General features: G+C 37.4%; 1 long non-coding RNA gene across 3 annotated transcripts in view; it reads right to left on the bottom strand.

Annotated features, from left to right (window-relative positions):
- Positions 1–22,500, bottom strand: part of LOC106872919 (uncharacterized) — a 156,945-nt gene that overhangs the window by 95,755 nt on the left and 38,690 nt on the right. The gene's annotated exons all lie outside the window — the stretch shown is intronic.

Below are 22,500 nucleotides of genomic sequence, written 5' to 3'. Positions count from 1 at the left end.
TATTATATATATATATATATATATATATATATATATATATATATATATATATATATATATATATATATATATATATATATATATATATATAAAAGAAAAAAATACAACATCGCGAGGTCGTGAAATAAGTACAGTGTTATTGGTCGATCAGGAAAGGAAAGAAAAGAAAGAGGACTTCACGTTTCGAGCGGAGCTCTTCATCAGAAATATATTAAAAGTCCAAAGAAGGGAAGACGGAGAAAGAAAATCGCCAACGATACACACGCGGTCACACATTGAAATGACTGGAAGGGAATGGGTGAAGAAAGAGTTCTTTATATATATCTTTTTAATTTTGTTTATGGGAAACGTTTTGAATGTGCAAATACCCACAGGACTCGCTTGAACTTCATGGTGGTAAAAGGGGATGAGCATCCGTCTGTTGTAGATTAACTAATGTTATATCGCCTGAAGAAATGAACCAATGAAGATGACCAAACCGGATGCCCACGGATACTACGAACTACACGCGGTAATCATCCTAATAATATGGACTATGATCTTAAGAGCCATGTGACTTGCGGAAACGCGCGTAGTGATGCATCAAATGTTTAGAAATTCCATTCAAGGATTATTGTTATTACACTCATACACCCATTTATTATATATATATATATATGGTGGTTGTCTACTCCTTAAACAGAGTTTGACCACCTCCTGCACCTACACCTTAGCCCTTTCATGGCGTCTGATGTGGCTTTTTAAACCAGACAGTGTTTTGAAAAAACACCCACACAGATTGCACCTCTGATTTGCACTACCAATACCTGCAAGTAAGTTCTGCTCATTGTGGATCCTAACATGTCTTTTAAGACCCCCATTGGATTTGCAAACCCTCTGGCACACACCACATTCAAACGTGTGCACAGACATATAATCAGAATAGCTGGGTGAGGTTTGTTTTCCATATATATATATATATCATTATTATTAATAGTAATAGTATGACAACAAAACAATGAATGAGACCTTGATATTATGTAAATAGAGGAATTTATCTGTAATATAATGTGACGATTATTCGGTTGCCATAATAAAACTCCGAGAATAAAAGAACAGACTTGCTTAATGTAAGTGGAATGTCCTTTCCATTTATCCATTTACTGTTTTAAACCTATGTGATTCTTATGTCGACTAAGGGATCTGCGAGAGATACCTTGTTGATTAGAAGCCCTCTGTTTTGATTTCTGGGGACTTTTAGTAAATGCTTGATCTTCAAGCAGCTGTGTGCCTACCTTTGCCCCCCGCCCCCTCTATGTAATATCACGGTTGCTCACTTGATCTGATAAACTACGTATTTGATGTACAGAAAAGAATAATATATCGCGTTATTTATTCGCTAACACACGTCTACTATTGGATACATAACACAAGCTATCTCATCTTGATTCTAAATTCTAACCACGATTCCAGCCCCTTGAAGTTGAAGAAAATTACCATAAGGGCTAATACTTAAATACATTTAAACTCTATTTACCTATAAAACAATAGGACTGGGCTTGTTTTTATAGTTGTTTAGCGCAAGGTTAGCCCCAAATGAGCAGTCATACAATGTGAGGAATGCCAGTTATGACCACCTCGTCTTATTGTCAAATATAGTATACCTTGGTCTGCATTATCTAATATGTCCAGCCTTTCATTTTATAATACAGTGTGATGGTATTTACGAGAGATTAGCTGTTATATCTCGCAAACATAGTGACCTAATAGAGGATCATTCGTTGCCGTTCATTATTTCTTGGAGTCAGAGACAGGGCGATGAGGGTGGTGGTAATGGTGGTGATGTTAGAGAGCGGGGGTGGGGGATCGTGCCGGATCTGTCGCAGGAGATGAGGAAGAAGAATGAAAGAAACAAGAACTACGTTTAGTGGTGGTAGTGGGAGGAACGACAGTGTGTGAGTTGAGGGAGAGAGTGAAAGAGAAAAAGAGACAGAATAAAAGTTGAGAGGAATGAAACAGTAGACAGTGATACGCTCCACCACCGCCGCCGCCGCCGCCACTACCACTAGCGCCCTCTCCATTAGCAAGAACAATTTCTATTGCCACCAGTCAAAGACATTATTCCTCGCCGCACCTCATCTGCCTTCCTTCAGACACCGCAAAACGTCAAGCAGTCGCCGCAGGAACAACAACAACAACAACAACAACAACAACAACAACAACAACAACAACAACCACAGCTTCAACACCAGCAGCAGCATTAACACTACCAGGTGCAGCAGCATTCTCAGTCAACAGCAGCAATAACGCTGCCAACTGAGTGCAGCAGCACTTATAGTAACAGCAGCAGCAGCAGCAGCAGCAGCGTCTGCAGTAGCCTCTGCAGCACCTGCGGCACCGGCAGCACCGGCAGCACCGGCAGCACCGGCAGCACCGGCAGCACCTGCAGCAGCTTCGACAGGAGCTGAAGTCATGAATAAATAATAAATATCTCCGACGAGAACAACGACGACGAAACGGAGAAGATAAAGCGAGATGTGGGAGATAAGCTGAAAATAACAACGGTAGGATGATGGTGATGATGATGATGATGATGATGGTGATGATGCTGATGGTGATGATGCTGATGGTGATGATGATGATGGTGATGGTGATGGTGAAGGTGATGATGGTGATGATGACGATGATGGTGATGATGATGATGATGATGACGATGTTGATGATGATGATGATGATGACGATGTTGATGACGATGGTGATGATACTGATGGTGATAATCATGATGATTATGATGATGATGATGGTGATGATGGTGGTGATGATGATGCTGCTGCTGCAGATGATGATAATGATGATGATCGTGATGATGACGATGTTGATGATACTGATGGTGATGATGGTGATAATCATGAGGATTATGATGATGATGGTGATGATGGTGATGATGATGATGATGATGATGATGATGATGATGGTGCTGATAATGATGATGATGATGATGATGCTGATAATGATACTGATGGTGATGATGGTGATAATCATGATGATTATGATGATCTTGATGATGGTGATGATGATGATACTGATGGTGATAATGGAGATGGTGGTGAAGGTGGGTGTGGTGACGATTAGGTGATACGATCCTTTGTTGTTGTTGCTTTTACTATTTAGCCCCAGGTGCGCCTCCCAACCAAGAACGCCTATGATCAAAAGCATTTCAACTGCACCCCCCCCCCCCCAGAACAACCGTCCATTTCCTATCTTCAGAGAGACCAAGACATTATCCAACCTGTCCTTCCTACGATGAAACATTATATAGTTTGATTACATAGTGAATCCGGCTGCTATTTCTAGCAAATCGAGTGACCATGCAGAAACTCCTTCGCCGGCTCATTAGTAGTAAAGGTTGTGGTACTAAACGGTAGTGTGTTGACTTTCTGGTGGTGATACTTGGGTCATAGTATAGTTACAATGTTGGCGGTGACAGTTTTGGCGCTAGTATGAAGGTAGCGAGTTGTGAGTGGTAGATAGCACGATGGTTGCGGTCGTAGTGATGGTGGTGGTGGTGGTGGTGGTGGTGGTTGTGATATGGTTCGGCTGAAAGTATGGCAAATATGAGACAAGTCGTTGTAGTAGTTGTGATGCGGATGATGATGATGACGACGACGATGATGATGGCAATGGTGACATCTTTTTCGTATTGAAGGACTGTCTCTTTGATCATCAATTTTCTGATCAGAATTGACTTCGGTCGTCTAAATATTAAACCCTAAAACAACGAGTCTTTAATGATTTCTTATCTACGGACCCCTTTCATTATTATTCTGTTCTGTGAGATGCCCCACCTAGCCATTCGATACTTAAAAAAAAAATAGTTTTATAGATTTTTGTCAGTGAATTTAACGGTTTTGGCACGTTTCTTAAATGGCTTATAAACAACTTCCACGCTGCAATTATTTTCATTCCAGCACACGATCTAAGATCAGGTCACTTACTATGCAAGTACATATCCATAAACTTTATAGATATTTCTTTCAAAATACCTATTTTGTTTTTCATCCATTCATTTGTATAGGCCCGCAATAGAATTCAGCGAAGGGACGCGTTCTTTTGACAGGAAATTCAATGAAGTTCGTAAAACGTTACTCTTTTACTTGTTTCAGTCATTTGATTGCGGCCATGATGGAGCACCGATTTTAGTCGGCCCGAGGCTATAGTAGAAGACACTTGCCCGAGTTGCCACACAGTGGAACTGAACCCGGAACCATGTGGTTGGTAAGCAAGCTACTTACCACACAGCCACGCATGCGCCCTCGTAATAGATACATCTAAAGCAAAATTGTTCCATGGATCTTTTAAATACCTCTGTGGCTCCCCAGTTTTCTTTTTAACTTGTGTACCTTCCGCCAAAAGATCGTACATGAGACCTCCAAGGGTCTCTTGGACCCCAGTTGAGAAAACAACATCGATGAAAATAACAATACCAATAGGAGGGGCTGAGTGATAAGAAGCTTGCATCCCAACCACATTGTTTCAGTTTCGGTTCCACTGCGTGGCACCTTGGCCAAGTATCATCTACTATAACCTCAGAAACTGAAAGAAGCCCGTCGTATACAAACACACACACACACACACACACACACACACACCACACACACACACACACACACACACACGCACACACACACACACACACACACACACATATATATACATACACACGTATGTATGTGCGTGCGTTTGTGCGTCTGTGTTTGTTTATCCATCGCTTGACAACCGGTGTTGGTGTGCTTACGTCCCTTTACATTAGCAGTTCGGCAAAAGAGACCAATAGAATAAGTACTAGGCTTACAAAGAATTAAGTCCTGGGCTCGATTTGTTCGATTAAAAGGCAGTGCTCCAGCATGGCCGCACTCAAATGATTGAAGCAAGTAAAAGAATAAACGAATAAAAAGAATCTCAACTGCCACCACACCAACAACGTCACCACCACCATCACCAATAAGAGCACCACCACCACCATCACCATCACCACCACCACCAAGAACAACAAAGCAAACTCTTTCAAGGAGACGTGATCAGATCCGATGAGTATAAAAAAAAAATTGCCCTCCAAAACAAAAGCCGATGCATTCCTAAAATGATGAATGGAGCCTGCTCTATTTTTAGGCATCCGACATGGATAACATGGCAGCAGCAGCAGCAGTAGTAGTAGTAGTAGTAGTGGGGTGCGGTGGGGTGATGGGGAAGGGAGTTTGTAGTGAGGGGGGTGGAGATAAAGGGAACGAAGCTAAAGAGACTGAGTGACACACAGACAAGCTGTCAGGCAGAGACAGACAGGCAGACAGGCGGACAGATAATCAGACGCACAGACGCGCAGGCATGCAGTCAATCAAGTTTGGTAATGAGTGAGGGAGACAGTCTGTCTGTCTGCCTGCCTGCCTGTCTGTCCGTCTGTCTGGGTGTCTGTGTCTCTCCATGACACCGAAGACGAAGGAATCTACTGTAACAAGAACGCCGAATACACCACCACCACCACCACCACCATTACTACTAACAAGATCCAGCCAGAGACAATGAAATTACAATAAATTAAAATATAAAATATATAATGAAATCAAACAAAAATAATTAAAAAAAGATACGACAAGAGCAAAATCTAGATTTTTTTAAATGTAAATGGCCGGCGGTAGGGGGAGCGGTGGTGGTGGTGGTGGTGGAATGATGGGAAGAAAGACAAATAACGAGAGAAAGAATGGCTGATGGAACTGAAGGGGATGTTGGTGGTAGTGGTGTAAGGCGGTGGGTGGTGGGAAGAGAAGATAAATCTTCTAAGATATGAAACAGAACATGAACAAGGATTTCTACTGCTACTACTACTACTACTGGTATTAGGGTTTCGCTGATGTTAATTCTCAGCAAGCACCAAATCAAACGCCACCAAAATACAGAGTACCGTTTCGGAGTACCATTAACCATTCCGGACCAGTCAACCATTCAAGGATACACCGAGAGAAGAACAGCTGCTACACACTCAATCATAGTCCAACTTCCTGCCGTAAAACGACTACAAAACCGATCGGAAAATAAATTAAGGTGGTGCTCCAGCATGGCCGCAGTCCGATGACTGAAACTATTAAAAGAATGAAAGAATAAAAGAATAGCAGAACAACAGAATTCTAGAATAGTAAGACTAACCTTCACTCAGGCTGGCACTGAGTCCTTATCTATCCCTATAATTTTGTGTGTGTGTGTGTGTGTGTGTGTGTGTGTGTGTGTGTGTGTGTGTGTGTGCGTGTGTGTGTGTGTGTATGTAAGCGTGGCTGTGTGCTAATAAGCTTGTTTCCCAACCACACGGTTCCGGGTTCAGCCCCACTGCGTGATACCTTGGGCAAGTGTCTTCTTCTATAGCCTCGGGCCAAGCAAAGCCTTCTGAGTGGATTTGGGTACACGGAAACTGAAAGAAGCCCGTCGTGTATATATATATATATATATATATACATGTTTGTGTTGCTGTGTTTGTCCGTCCATCATCGTTTGAAAACCGATACTGGTGTGTTTACGTCCCTGTAACTTAGCGGTTCGGCAAGCGCACCGATAGAATAAGTGCTAGGCTTACAAAGAATAAGCTCTGGGGTCGATTTGCTTGACCAAATGCAGTGCTCCAGCATGGCCGCAGTCAAATGACTGAAACAAGTAAAAGTAAAAAAAAATAAGAATATTGTTGACAGAGACAATACACACATATATGTTTGTGTATTGTTTAATTTTATTCATATATTTATTAAAATATCTATCCATTTATTACTATTACGAAGGGGTGGGCGCATCTGAAGTAACTGCTACTGTAGTGAGTCTCTTCTCCCCACTTCATTGCTGGTGTCCGAGTGAATGGCCAGCATTTGATAGTCAGACATTAAAGTCGTTAGGAAGCGAATTCCGAACGTCGAATCCGGAACAAACATCGTTAATATTGTTCTTTCTGGGACGGTGCATTGACCGAATCGCGAGCCACAAGTCATGAGAAATCGTTAGACTGGAGTCATCGGCAAACTACTTGCAGATGAATGCATTCTACAACAGGCAACCCGGGTGTTAAACGGCAACGGTTTACATCTAGCTCACATCTGGCTCTCAGCAACAAGAACGATCTACCCGGCCGGTGGCGACATAATTTCAAGGTTGCCCAGTGAAATAGCCTCATTCGTGAACTTGCCCTTGTAATATCTACTTCCACCTAACTCTTGGTAAAAAATCGATATTATTTCAATAGTAATCATGTTAGCTACAGATCGAAAAGTGATATAGAGCGTTTTCAATAAAAAAAAGCACATTTCACTGGACCTAGACATCTATTTTTTCTGGCTTTACAAAAAATTATATATCTCTGTATTCAGACAGCGTCATGTGGTAGGAGTCGTTGCTGAGTTCCAGGTCAGCTGCAGTTAATCGGACACGTGATGAAAATGTACGCCAATCATGCCCATCACTTTTCTTTTATGCTGTTTGCCATCTACAGCAAAGTTTCTAAACAAGGATCCATGTGATCCTTGAGGATCCACATAAGATTTTGTTGCTAAAATATATGTGCAATAAATCGTTTATAATTCTACAATACATAAAATACTCTAAACATTTCTTTTATGCAATTCCTAATAATATTTAACTACGAAAATATAAAACGATTTTTTAAAAACATCGAATGGCTATGAGGGTCCGGGTGAAGAAAACGGATCAAAGGGGTACAGAGGCAAAAGACAAAAACTGATCTACACGATATCGAAGAGAAAAATCCCCCCATTCTTCTCGGGACCGAAGTTTGAAAGTTGAGTGAGATTGGGTAGCTGTTGTTTCTACGCGGTTTAATGACCACTTGTCTAGTTCAATAGCAATACACATTTATACAATATGACTTACATTCTAAATAAATAAATAATTATATATATATATATATATATATATATATATATATATATATATATATATATATATATATATATATATTTCTAAGTCACTCTAAAGGAGACTACGGCAGCGGTACTGGAAATTAATAGTTATCGCCAAGCCAACATGGCAGTCCAAAAAAATAGGACGAATGCTGCCGTTGATTAGCTCCAAGAGGCCATCGCCTCTAGCTAGCTATGTGACACACGAACCTGTGTGTGTATGTGTGTATATATATTGATGTGAGGAAGATTTGACTGCTATATCTAGCAATTTGAATCCAAAGATATAGGTTACATCGTTGGCTCCGTTACAATAACGTCGGTTTCCTGTCTCGCATGCCAATTAAATTTGTATCTATTATTTATCGCTACTTTCAATTTCGTTTTCAGACAGCCCGAAACCCCAACCTCAAAACAACGACAACAAAAAAAAAACCCAAAACAAACAGTAAAAAAAAAAACGTTTATATTTACATCTCCCATTGAAATTTCCTGCTCTCACCCACCTCTTCGCCCCTCTCTCGGTTTCTCTCATAAACACACACACACACACACAAACACGCACATGCATGCATGCAACCAGCTGCCATAGACTTTCCATTAGCAGTTAATGCATTCCGAATTAACATACGGCTTATTGTCTTGCCTAAACTTCTCTTGTTTGTGTTGAGCTACTAACATCTAATTGCTATATTAGCAGAAATGAATTCTATTTTTGTCAATTATCTTTTGTGTTTCACCAGCCAAAAACGAACATTCGGTTTTTTTTTTTATGGAGTAGGAATAACTGTAGGAGACTTATCAACGTTCGACCCGCTTGCGGTTAAAAAAGAAAACTCTCTCTCTCTCTCTCTCTCACACACACACACAAATGAAAACACGCGTAGACTAATACTTGAACAAGAAACACGCATATACGTAATTTAAAAATATAATTTGTAAAACCATTCATAGAAAAGGAGACGCAAAAATTAAAATGCAAAGTGTGTGTGCGTGTGCGCGTGCGAGTCTCTCTCTCTCTCTCTCTGTATACATACATACATATATATATATATATATATATATATATATATATATATATATATATATATATATATATAATAGATAGATAGATACATAAATATATACATACAAATATATAAATTCACACGCATACACACATATATAGATGGATAGATCGATAAATATGTAGAGAGAAAGAGAGAGAGAAAGATAAATAATGAATAGATATACATATATAAATACACACACATCATACATATAGTATTATATATACAAATATATCTATGTAATACACACACACACACACACACACAGATACGCAGAGAATATGGCGACAGAAGAGGGAGACCTAATTACTTGGCCTTGTTCCTTATTCAATCTAATTTCATGCCTTCGATAAATAGGTCTCGTTACAGTTAGACAAAGATTCCGCTTTGGCGAAAACAATCATTACACACACACACATACACAGACGCACGCACACGCAAGCGTACATATGTAGTGCCGGCATGTGTAAATGTGTGCGTCTGTGTGTGTGCCCGGCACGCATGCACGCATACATGATTAAATGCTTTTTTTGCATATATAAGTTCGTATATATATATATATATATATATATATATATATATATGTGTGTGTGTGTGCGTATAAACACACACACACACTTATATATACGTACACATATATACGCACACATATATATGCAAAAATGCATTTAATCATTATATGTACATACATATATATATATATATATATATATATATACATATATATATATTTATATATATATATATATATATATATATATATATATATATACACATAAGTACATATATATATATATATATATATATATATATATATATATATATATATATATATATATATACACACATATATATATTCATACATATACATATATATATACATCCACTGAAGTCACTACGCATTTGTATTAAATCCCTCTCCCCACATAACCAAGGCACCCCAGCCCACCGGCACATATGTGTGCTTGTAATAATCCTCACGTAACGAAGAGCATGCACAAACGTAGACGCACACACACGCACACATACACACAGACACATACGTGCGCGTGCGCATAACCACACATTAATCACCTAGTTAATGACCCAGACATCTTGCAATTCCTGACAAAAAAATCGAGTTACCAACTACAAAGGCATGCCGACTATGCAAATGGCCGTTACTATGGCAACACTAAATAATTTGTATCGATCTGCGATTCATTAATAATTCTTCAGAATTTCCTGTTATTGATGGAATTTAAATGGTTGTTTTGGTTATAGTCCTGATATTGTTGTTGTTGTTGCTGTTGTTTAGCGTCACGTCAGCCTGGAGTCAGCAATCATATGTGTGTAAAGACAGTCTTAAAATGACCACTACCACATCAGTCGCGTTATACATCAGTGTAAGCTAGTGCGCACGAGCATGTGTACGCACATATATACATACATATATACACACACACACGCACATATATATATATATATATATATGTGTGCATACATATGAATCCAACACACACACAGACAGATACACACACATGTACGTATATATAAATATATATACATATATATATATATATATATATATATATATATATATATATATATATATATATATATATATATATAGGTGAACAGGCCAATATTCGCCCTGGTAGGAAGGCAGGGTTACCCGTTTACAGCTGAGTGGACTGGGCCAACGTGAAATGAAATGTTTTGCTCAAGAACACAACACATAACCCGGTCTGAAAATCGAAACCACAAAATCACCCCTACCCACAAGGCCACTCTATATCACACACCCACACACACACACACCCCACGTATTTATTTATATTATTATATTATGTAATGGACTAAGTAAATTTCAGATATTTGTACTGTTGGTTGCTATATACGAAGAAAATATTCATTTTTGCCAAACAATTCTAACGCCTTTTGTAATGTTCAGATCGCATCACTTAGAAAGGTGGGCAACAGAATTAAGCAGCAGGAAACACGAAATGGAGCAACAGGTTGTGTTCTTCAGAGCAAATGACGTGTTTAGCCGCAACTCCCGGGTATGATTGCAAAGGCGTTGACGCGGAGAATGACCAGCGACATTCTTGCAACAGTCACCCCTACCATACAGGGCTCCTATTTTTTTTTTTTTTTTTTTACAAACGAGCCGCAATTTTTATCCAGTAAAGAAGACACATTGGTGTGGGACAGGCGGATTTCATGAAAATAGTTAACAGAAATATGGCGGCGGTCGAGTTCACTTTAGTTTTCGCTTAAATCAGGGTGAATGATTTTACAGTCAACAATTAATGGCTTCAACGCGTGGATCGCAACAGCTGTATATTTCCAGAGAGCCTCCCGCAACCCTTCTGGAATTTTCCATTTCTGCGCCGTTCTTTAACTCGAAATAATATCAATATTTGGAGGTTTTTCAGATAACGGTAATTCTACTGAAGGATAAAGCACCATGCTCTGTCCATCTGTCTATCTATCTATCTATCTATAGACATATATATACACACATATTTGTATATATATATATATATATATATATATATATAGGGTGAGTTCACATATGGATATATGGATATAAATAGATAGCAAGATAGACAGATAGAGAGAGGGGAGTTGTGCACATATATGGCTGCAAAACACACACACACACACACACACACACACACACACACACACATATATATATATATATATATATAATGCTCTACGGTAACACTAAAACGGAAATACAATAGTCTAATTAATTTATGTTTCAGTTAAGGCGGCGAGCTAACAGAAAAATTTGCACGCCGAGCGAAACGCTTAGTGGTGTTTCGTGTGTCTTTACATTCTGAGTTCAAATTCCTCCGAGGTCGACTTTGCCTTTCATCCATTCCGGGTCTATAAATTAAGTGCCAGTTGCGTTCTGACGTCGATGAAATCGACTCCCATTCCCCCTACCCCAAAAATTTCGGACCTCGTTCCTAGAGTAGAAAAGAATTTATGTTTTCGTTTGTTTTCGAAACCGCTCCCCGAATTTCCCACATGGCTACCACCTGTTATCGTATAAATTACTCTTTTCTAATCTAAGCACAAGGCCCGAAATTCTGGGAGAGGGGGCCAGTTGATTAGATCGACTCTAGTACGCAACTGGTACTTAATTTATCCGAAAGGATGAAAAGCAAAGTCGATGTCGGCGGAATTTGAACTCAGAACGTAGCGGCAGACGAAATACCGCTAAGCATTTCGCCCGGCGTGCTAACGTTTCTGCCAGCTCGCCGCCTCTCGGTATCGCATAAAATACTAAAAAAAATCGTATGTCTCTCCGTTTCTCTTTCTGTTTATATATATATATATATATATATATATATATATATATATATATATATATATATATATATATATATATATATATATATATATATATATATATATATATATATATATATATATATATATATATATATATATATATATATATATATATATATATATATCATCTTTCACCTGCTTCAGTCATTATAAGGCGGCCATGCTGAGGCACCGCCTTGTAGATTTTTAGTCGTATGAATCGACCGGAGCACGTTAGTTTTTTTAAGCCTGGTTCTTATTCTATCGGTCTATTTTGCCGAAACTACTGGTTCCTAAACACACTAACACCGTTTGTCAAGCGGTGGCGGAACACACACACACACGCACACACACACACACACACACACACACACACACACACACACAAACACACACACACACACACACACACACACACACACACACACATACAACGGGCTTCTCGCAGTTTCTTTCTCCCAAATCGTCCCGAAGCTATAGAAGACACTTGATGGAACTGAACACGGAAGTATACTTCTTAACCAAACAGCCAAATCCACAAATACAAAACAAATATGAAAATTAATGAAAAAAAAGAAAAAAGAAAAAGAAACGAAAGAAAAGTCATGGCGTTGTTTGTTGAATGAAGAAAAAAATCAACGTTTTATATATATATCTTCTTTTCTATGTCTAAACAACTTATGTTCAGAAATAGATTGGAAGGAAATCTGCCAGATGTGCTGTTTATGCTGGTCTAATTAACACAATGCCCTAACAATCAGCCGTTCATTTCTTTCATCCGTCTCTTATTTTTCTGCATCTTTTTATTTTTTTCTTCTTCTTTGTTCGTTCGTTCTTTTTTCTCTTTCACATCTTTCTCCCAGGCCAAGCATATAGATTTAGCTTTGTCGAGAAGCATCTAAATTTCATCCAGTTAAAACAAGATCAGAGTTTTGTAACCGTATTTCATATATTGATTAAATAAACCTGTGTAATGATGTCTATCAGATATTTAATACCCTAAACTTGAAAGAGAGCGGGAATAAGCTCCCGCACCGACCTCAGTCATAAACTATTTGTGATACATCTTATCAGCGACGAGTTGGCGCTATCGTTAGCACGCCAGGCAAAATACTTAGCGGCATTTCGTCCGTAATTACGTTTTGAGTTCAAATACCGCCGCGATCGATTTGCCTTTCATTCTCTCGGGGTCGATAATATAAGTACCATTTGGGCTGATGTTATCCCCTATACTCCAAATTGTCAAGCCTTGTGCCTATAGTAGACAGGAATATATTTTGTCAACCATGGCTTGATGAAATGCTAATTTGACAGCAACAGTATTTGAACTCAGAACATAACCTTTTCATAAATACCACAATATATTTTAGTCGTCGTCTTGCGTTTCTTTCAATCCACCAACTTCTTATGCTTGTGTATGTGTTTATGTGTGTGTGTTGAACCATATATATTATGTGACTATGATCGCTGACCTGTTTGATGTAGCAGCCAAACCTGATCAACTTTATCGTTTTGAAAAGAAGGCCACGTTAGGTAATGTTCTCCAAGACTCCCAGCACGTAGGAAAACAGACGGGACGGCCACAGCTGGAATTCCTGTGAACAAAGGTCAGCTCTATCAGAGCTGATTTAATGCTAAGCAGCTAAAATAAAAATAAAAATAAATATAAAAATGATGAGTCGGTAGAGATATATCGCTGAAATAGGCTTTTATTCGCAAACAACACATTTCTATTTATGGTTGTCGCTATATAAAATAAGTCTAAATGTTTGTTAAAAACCTTCACCCTTATTAGGCCGTTCCTTATTTCGATTTTTATTATTTCTAAAGTGATCGAGAGCAAAACCTTGTAAACTGAACGGGACACCTGTCGTTCGTGGGATTAAATCCCCGACAGCTACTGACATATTTTCAGCTGAGTAAACTGAATCGTCATAAAATGCAGTTTTTGCTCATGAACACAATGCGCTGCTCGGTAATCGAAACCGCGAGATTATGATCGGGAGTGCAACATTCCTAACCACTAGGCCAAAGACCTTCGCTTCTATTGTTAAAGTATATTTAAGGAACTCCATATTTAATAATAACAGTCGGCACATTTTGTAATTAATATTTGATTGTCATAAGGCTGCGAGCTGGCAGAAACGTTAGCACGCCGAGCGAAATGCTTAGCGTCATGTCGTCTGTTTTTAACGTTCTGAGTTCAAATTCCGCCGAGGTCGACTTTGCCTTTCATCCTTTCGGGATCGATAAATTAAGTACCAGTTGCATACTGGGTCACTCTTATCGACTGGCCCCCTCTCCCAAAGTTTCGGGCCTTGTGCCTACAGTAGAAAAGAATATTTGATTGACTGATTGACTGATTGCTGTTAAACACATGTGTAGACAGCCAGTGACTGATTTATATTGGGTTAAGTATTGATCACACGACCAGGATAGACAATCGCTAATAGTAAATGTGTTGACATTGGTCACTAAGATAATAATCGATTGATCTCTGATTGATTGATGTCTGATTGATGTTGACATGACAAGGATAGACAATCCTTAATTGTTTGATAATTACCTGATGTTGATCATAGTACTAGAAAAGACGCTAGTTGATTGACTGATTGACTGATTGTTCGATATCTCCCTCATATCGATCACACGACTAGGGTAGCCATGCATTGATCAGATTAGGAAAAAATAATAAATGGAAAACTAATCAAATAGGACAAGGAAAATTCTTCATATTTTATTGTAATCATGGGAACGAATCCTTGAGCAAGACTCTTAATTTTAGGAGTGTTACTCCTAACACACCATAAGCCTCTATTTGGTCGTTCATCTTCAGAGACATAGCAGCCAAATCTCTTTCAAGACACAACAATTGTCTTATAAAAAGGAAGAACGTAATGGATAATATCATATAGAGTTCAAAGAAATATATTTGAACAAACGCAGGATAGCAACAGAAGAAACACCTTAGATAAAATGGATTTCTTGTTTAAGGTTGACTTGGGACATGTTTGGTACTAGTATTTGGAGCAGAACTTCTCTACCCACTTTGCGTTTTTGCTGCACTTATCGACCTGAAGATTTTGAAAGCTGAGAACCAACCATATTAGTTTGACAAGTGTTTTAGAGTCTGCTAATACGATAGGCATTGCCCCGCCTTCTTGGGCTACCTCAAAAAAAACAAAACAAAAAAAAAAACAGAAAAACAACCCACCTCTTTGGTTTGGCAAATGGTAAATTTGCCGTTGCTATATTTCATCTGGAACTTAATAATAATGTAATAAACATTTATAACTTAATATGTCGTATGCTCTGATAACTTAATAATGTGTTAAACTTAGACAACTTCGTGAGATATGCTTCGATAATGTGATAGAGTTAGATAATATGTGATATGCTTCGCTAACTTAATAATGTGATAAAGTGTCGATAAACTGAACGTTGATAATTCTTTGTGCAGACTGCCTTGTTATTAATGAATTGTCCAGTAGAGGTAGTCACAGCGGTCAATTGTTACTTTGGCTCAATGCCCAGTTAGTAGTCAATTTGGCTGGTTATCACTTCAACGTATTTGTCCACTATATACAATAAAATGTAATAAAAAAAATTACAGCCAATCATAACTCGAGAAGAAGTATTACGATGCCATGTACCATTCTTTCGTTAATTGCTTTAGGTACCCATTTAGTCGCGAGCAGACATAGACACCGTCTCGGCTCCGTCTCTTTTGACCCAGGGGAACATCCACAATGTGACACAGTTACTGGTGGGAAGATACGCATTTTGGAGCTGAATGAACTAAAGCCTTGAAATGAAGGACATAACACGCTGCTCGGTGCAGGGACTGAGCTATAGTCCTAATGAACATGAGATGAACAATCTAAACACTACACCAACTAGTTGTTTAGTTTGGGTAGTCACTTCAGTTAGTTAGTTGAGATCAGTGACCCCTTTTCCGTATTTTCTTTGACCCAATTTTAAATATATCTTTAACATTTTAAATATTTATCGAGTACATTGTGGTGGTATGATACTCCAGGTTACATGAGTCGAAATATTTGCATTAATCATATATTTCTAAATCTATTTATCTTCAGGGCAGGTGCCAGAGATTGTTCAGCATCTTGGGCTGATCCTACACTGTGCTCTAAATTCTCCTAACACAAAAAAAGTTCTGCCTTATTCCCAGTTTTACAAGGACGGACTCACCCTTCTTTTTCTACAAAATACTTTACCTATCACCCTCATTTCACCCGCCGGAAAATACACTCGAAAAAATCAGGTTAAATTACTAACAAGGCATCTATAGATTTATCATCATGTATATCATTGTGTTCGTAAATGTAATATCGGATAAAATTTGAAATATTTTACCCCAAACTTCTTTACATGTCATAACATCAAACCGACCTTTCCCGAACCCGCCTTATATTCTCCGACCATTTTCGGTCCTGGAGTGACCACAACTACTCCCTTTATTACTAATATTTTGTGTTCTTAATTAGATTAGAAAATTCTACGAAAGCTGTTTGTCGCGTCCACTATTTTAGTGCCCCTGTGCGTAGCGCCAGTCCTGGTTTATATGTATGCATATATATATGTATATATATAACCTTTTCTACTCTAGGCGCAAGGCCCGAAATTTTGAGGGAGTGGGCCAGTCGATTAGATCGACCCAGTACGCAACTGGTACTTAATTTATCGACCCCCGAAAGGATGAAAGACAAAGTCGACCTCAGCTGAATTTGAACTTAGAACGTAACGGCAGACGAAATACGGCTAAGCATTTCGCTCGGCGTGCAAACGTTTCTGCCAGCAAAATTTTATATAGAGTTACCCAAGGTTTCGCTAACACAAAGCCAACCCTTGTGGACAGCTCGTTAGATTCTATATGGATAAAATAAATTTAAATTATCTACGTCGCAGACGGATATATATACGAAAGTCTGAGTGAAAAATTACTTAATATGGTTCTCAAGTATAGAAAGGATAAAAATTTATCATAAAAATTATTCATAAATTTTTTAATGAAATATTTTATCAGGGTGTTATTAACCTTTTTTGGAAGAAGTTTTTCCTTGTGTGTGAGCGCTTTCGATTAACCTTTTCAAAGGTTATTTATATATAAGCGCAGCAGTGGCTGTGCGGTAAGAAGCTTGCTTAACCAAGTAGTTCCGGGTTCAGTCCCACTGCGTGGCAAGTATCTTCTACTATAGCCTTGGGCCGACCAAAGCCTTGTGAGTGGATTAGGTAGATGGAAAAATGAAAGAAGCCCATCATATATATATATATATATATATATATATATATATATATATATATACACGTGTGTGTGTGTGTGTATGTGTGTATTTGTATGTCTGAATTTGTCCTCATCCCCATCGCTTGACACCTATGTTGGTGTGTTTATGTCCCCGTATCTTAGGGGCTTGGCAAAAGGGACCGATAGAATAAGTACTAGGCTTACAAAGAATAAGTCCTGGGCTCGATTTGTTCGACTAAAGGTGGTACTCCAGCATGGCCGCAGTAAAATAACTGAAACAAGTAAAATACTAAAAGAATATAGGCGGCGTGGTCATCTGGGATGGCTGGCTTGCTATACGGCGTCCTTCACTGAATCTACTACCAAACCACGGCAGTCATACTAAAGAATCACTGAATGTAAACTAACCACCATCATACCTATCCATTGTAAGGAACCATACATTTCCCATACTACTCGTTACGTCATTGGAGTATGACGTAACAAGGTCATGCGGTACAAATTAACAATACTTTCCCTATACAATTACCTTGCGCTTTCATTTTGATAAACCTTCCATAATCGATTATATCACCACTACCTTTCAAAATGTCTGAGATCATACTTCCGGTAGGATTAATATTATTAGCAATGTTGCATAAGAGGGAAAAAACTGTGTCGTTCAATTGAATTCGATCTGCTGCATTTCTAGTAACATCGACCGTTAAAATTGGACTGAATACCTTAAATTATTTAGTTATATCCCTTTATCCGTCGTATTTCAATTTCCGCCGGTGGAATTATCATAGCTTCCGCAGTCGATAGATTAAAGTACCAGCCAAATACTGAGGACGGTATTAATGAATTCTTCCGATTAAACGGAGATTTCTGAGATTATTAGTTTACTAATCCTAATTCCTCAACTATTGTTGTTGATTCTGTGGCTTAGCTCCCTGTCATGCCTCAATGACCACGTAGATCTAGTTTAAAAGTAATTTAACCGTGACTAACTCCATCTTTTCACACATAATTTATCTCAAATTTTGTTATCTGTTATATCCTTTCTTCATACGGTGTTATTTCAGAGAGATTAGGCTGCTATTTCAAGTAGATCAAGTGACTGCATAGAAGCTAATTTCGTTGGCCATTGTGAGCATGTGTGTGTGTGTGTGTGTGTGTGTGTGTGTGTGTGTGTGTGTGTGTGTGTGTGTATTTGTGTATTGGAGTTGGAGATGAGTTATAGAAAAATGTATTTACGCTAAAATTTGGGAAAAATTATTAGAGGTCAGAAATGTAAGTCACCATCAATGATGATTCCCTTTAGATTAAACTAATGTACGCTTCTACGGTAGGATAGAGTAGGGTTCTATCTAGGAGATAATACATTTCCTCTCATCGTAACGGAAAAGAAAGACCTGAGACTGGCCTTGAATAGATCAACGATCCGTACCGAGTTTTCAGTGAAGGTCTATAACAACGGAAATGTGTAAAATGATTATTTTTTAATTTGGGAATATAAATTACTGAACAAAATTCGAATCTATATTAAAACAAAATACTAGATATCGACCAATGTCGCGGAATTCATACGTCTGAAAACGGGATGCTTTCTTAGTTCCGGAATTTATCATTGAAAAGGGGAGGAGGGAAGTTCTATACCTCTGTTCTTCAAAGGGAAAGTAATGTCTTGCATATGTCGTCGAAAGAGAAGATGGAGAAAGCACTTGTGGATGAGTGGTATGATGTGTGTTCTGTCGAATGGGAAAGAGTATTTAGAAGTTTTTCTTAAAAGACAAAACGAGGAAAAAAATTGGCTGAAAGTCGCTCACAAACTGGTGTTGCAGGACACGAGGGAAAAGAAACGACCAGTTTCTATTCATTAAAGATACTGACCCCGTTTGTGGCACCGATATAATTGGTAGTGAGTGTGGGGTTGGCTAACAGAAACACATGGTCGGATATGATCCAAGACCCTTCTGCTCAGTGAAGGAAAAGCGTAAAATGAAGATAGTAGCAACAGTGGCAGGACCACCACTAACAGAACTCAGAGGCAAGGACTTTGAGGGTATCTAGACCAGGAGTAACACGGCATGGCATCACCGAGAGGTCAGGAAATCTGTTCCTCTATTTCTCTTCTTGCATATAACTGGCCAGAGGCTCCGAACAACATTTCTACCTCGTTGTCTTTCAGCAAATGAGGAGACTATTCAGACGGGGGAAAGTAGGGATGCATCGGAAGCAATAAAAAAAAAGTGCACATTAAAAATACATGAGTTCAGAGTAAATGTGAATCGAAGAACCGACGCTTGCAGAATGACTGCCTTTCACGGTAATCAAAAGGAACGAACTCAGACTATATTCGTGCTAAACAAATAACATGTTGATAGAAGAGGAGATAGGATGAAATAATGGACGGCCCTAGAGCAGGCAGCCATTTTAAGCTTTCATGCGCTAGGATGGGATCGCAAAATATAACGTAACGTTAATATAATATAATATTATATGATATAATAAATATATTATACAGGTGCTCCAGCATGGCCGCTGTCAAATGACTGAAACGAATAAAATAATTAAAAAAATATACAATATTTGCGGAGACTACTAGCTCCATGTTAATTTCTTATTGAGATTCACCTGTCCACGCAAATATCAAAAAGGGACCCATGATGGGATATAGTAATAAAATATTAATAATAAGGCATTATGAAATATTAGCAACTGCTTTTCTGCAAAAACCTGACGGAGACAAGCATTCAAATGCATCATTTTATGAGTGAGGAGTTAAAAGGACAGAGGATATATATAAAGAGTAGCATTGCAGAGGAAGAAGCACAAACTAGAAAATGAAGAATATTTCGCAGTTCAAATAAAACCGGAGAATGTTTTCTGGATTATTTTTCAGAAACCCAGTTTGTATAAAGTGATCGGAGTGGAAAAACGGTCGGAGTCGGACGTTGCTCTGAATCGACATAAGTCGCGGATTGTTACATACTTGTAGGTGGACCTGCACTACGTTCTAATATTTAATCTGCTTGAGCAGAGTGTAATTAAGTACCAATAACGGTTATTATTAACAAATCATCATCATCATCATCTTTGCCCTTAATCCTTTCGGGGGTCGATGAAATTAAGTGCCAGGGAAACACTGGGGTTGATGTCTCGGCGTCCCCTTTACCCCCAATATGCTACCCTTGTGGCGAAATTTGAAACCGTTATTATTATTAATATTATTATTATTATTATTATTATTATTATCATTATAATTATTATCACAACTTTCTAGATCTCTAGATAGAACAGTGCCAATTACAGATATCCATTTCAAACTAGGAAGAGAGTCTAAAAATCATTGCCAGATCATGAAGAAGGCATTATAAATGAGAAGCGCTAAAATTTTCAATATCGAAGTCTAATATATGTACACACACACACACACACACACACACACACACACAAACGAAATGTGGCTGATGCGAGCTAGTGTTGTATCAGTGATAAAGGTAGGCAGTATATCCAGAAATTATGAATATATACATGCTTGTATATAAATATATACACACATTCAAACCTGCATACCTATATACATATACATACACACACACACACACACATATATATATATATATATATATATATATATATATATATATATGTATATATATATATATATATATATATATATATATATATATATATATATATATATACATACACATATATATATATATATATATATATATATATATATATATATATAATATATATATATATATACATACATATATATATATATATATATATATATATATATATATATATATATATATATGTATATATATATATATATATATATATATATGAACGTACACGTATGTATAAATGTATACATAGAATTTTGCATGGATACATAAATACGTATTTATGTATCAAATCGTAGTGATATATATGTACAAATAGAAAGATATAGGGTAAAAATGAAACATCAGTTTTATCAGTGGCCAGCGTGACTAAAATAAGAATGAGATTTGTCGTGGTTACCAGTTTACCTTCTATTTCTAGCTCGTTGGAAAACCTCTAAGTGCCTTTTCCCTTCGTGTATAAATTTTATACTCACATAATATGAACAAATATATGTATATTCACATTATAGATATATATGTATGTAATATTTGTGTATGTCTCTCTCTCTATATATATATATGCATATATACATATATTACGTATATATATGTATATATATATGTATATATACTTATATATATGCCCATACATATACAGATATAAAAATATATGTGTGTGTGTTTAATGTATATAATGTAAGGCAATATAATATAATGATTGTGGAATGTATTATATGTTCCAGACGATCCTAAATAACCGATATTCACACATACACACACACACACGCACATTCCGCATTTCTGTGTGCATCTGTCCGATTGAAGATATACCAGAGCACAAATCGAAATATGTATCCTCATGCTTCACAAACTTAATCAAGCATTTTTGTGTAAAGCATCTTAGCAGTGCACGCTTTATGCATGCAATCACTTCATTTTTAAGAAGAGCATAACTATAATCGTCTATCTATCTATCTATCTATCTATCTATCTATCTATCTATCTATCTATCTATCTATCTATCTATCTATGTACCTACCTACCTATCTGTCTGTCTATTTATCTATTTACATACATATATACATACGTTGATACATGTATACACACACGCTTAGAATGCCCATTACTTTCTCTATATTACATTTTGAATTAAAAAAACCCTCTTTTTTCCATCTTTCATTATTTTTATCTATATTCTGTTATTATTATGCTTACGTATCTTATATATATTCATATGCCCATATATATTTTTAGTATTCATATATTTTATATTTCTATCTTTTTATATTTCTTATATAACAATATATGTTTCAGATTAGACAATTCTTATTTCA

Source organism: Octopus bimaculoides, chromosome 4, assembly GCF_046866305.1.
Source record: "Octopus bimaculoides isolate indiv1 chromosome 4, ASM4686630v1, whole genome shotgun sequence".
In the NCBI taxonomy this organism is placed as follows: Eukaryota; Metazoa; Mollusca; class Cephalopoda; order Octopoda; family Octopodidae; genus Octopus; species Octopus bimaculoides.
This window is presented reverse-complemented; position numbering and strand designations above follow the sequence as displayed.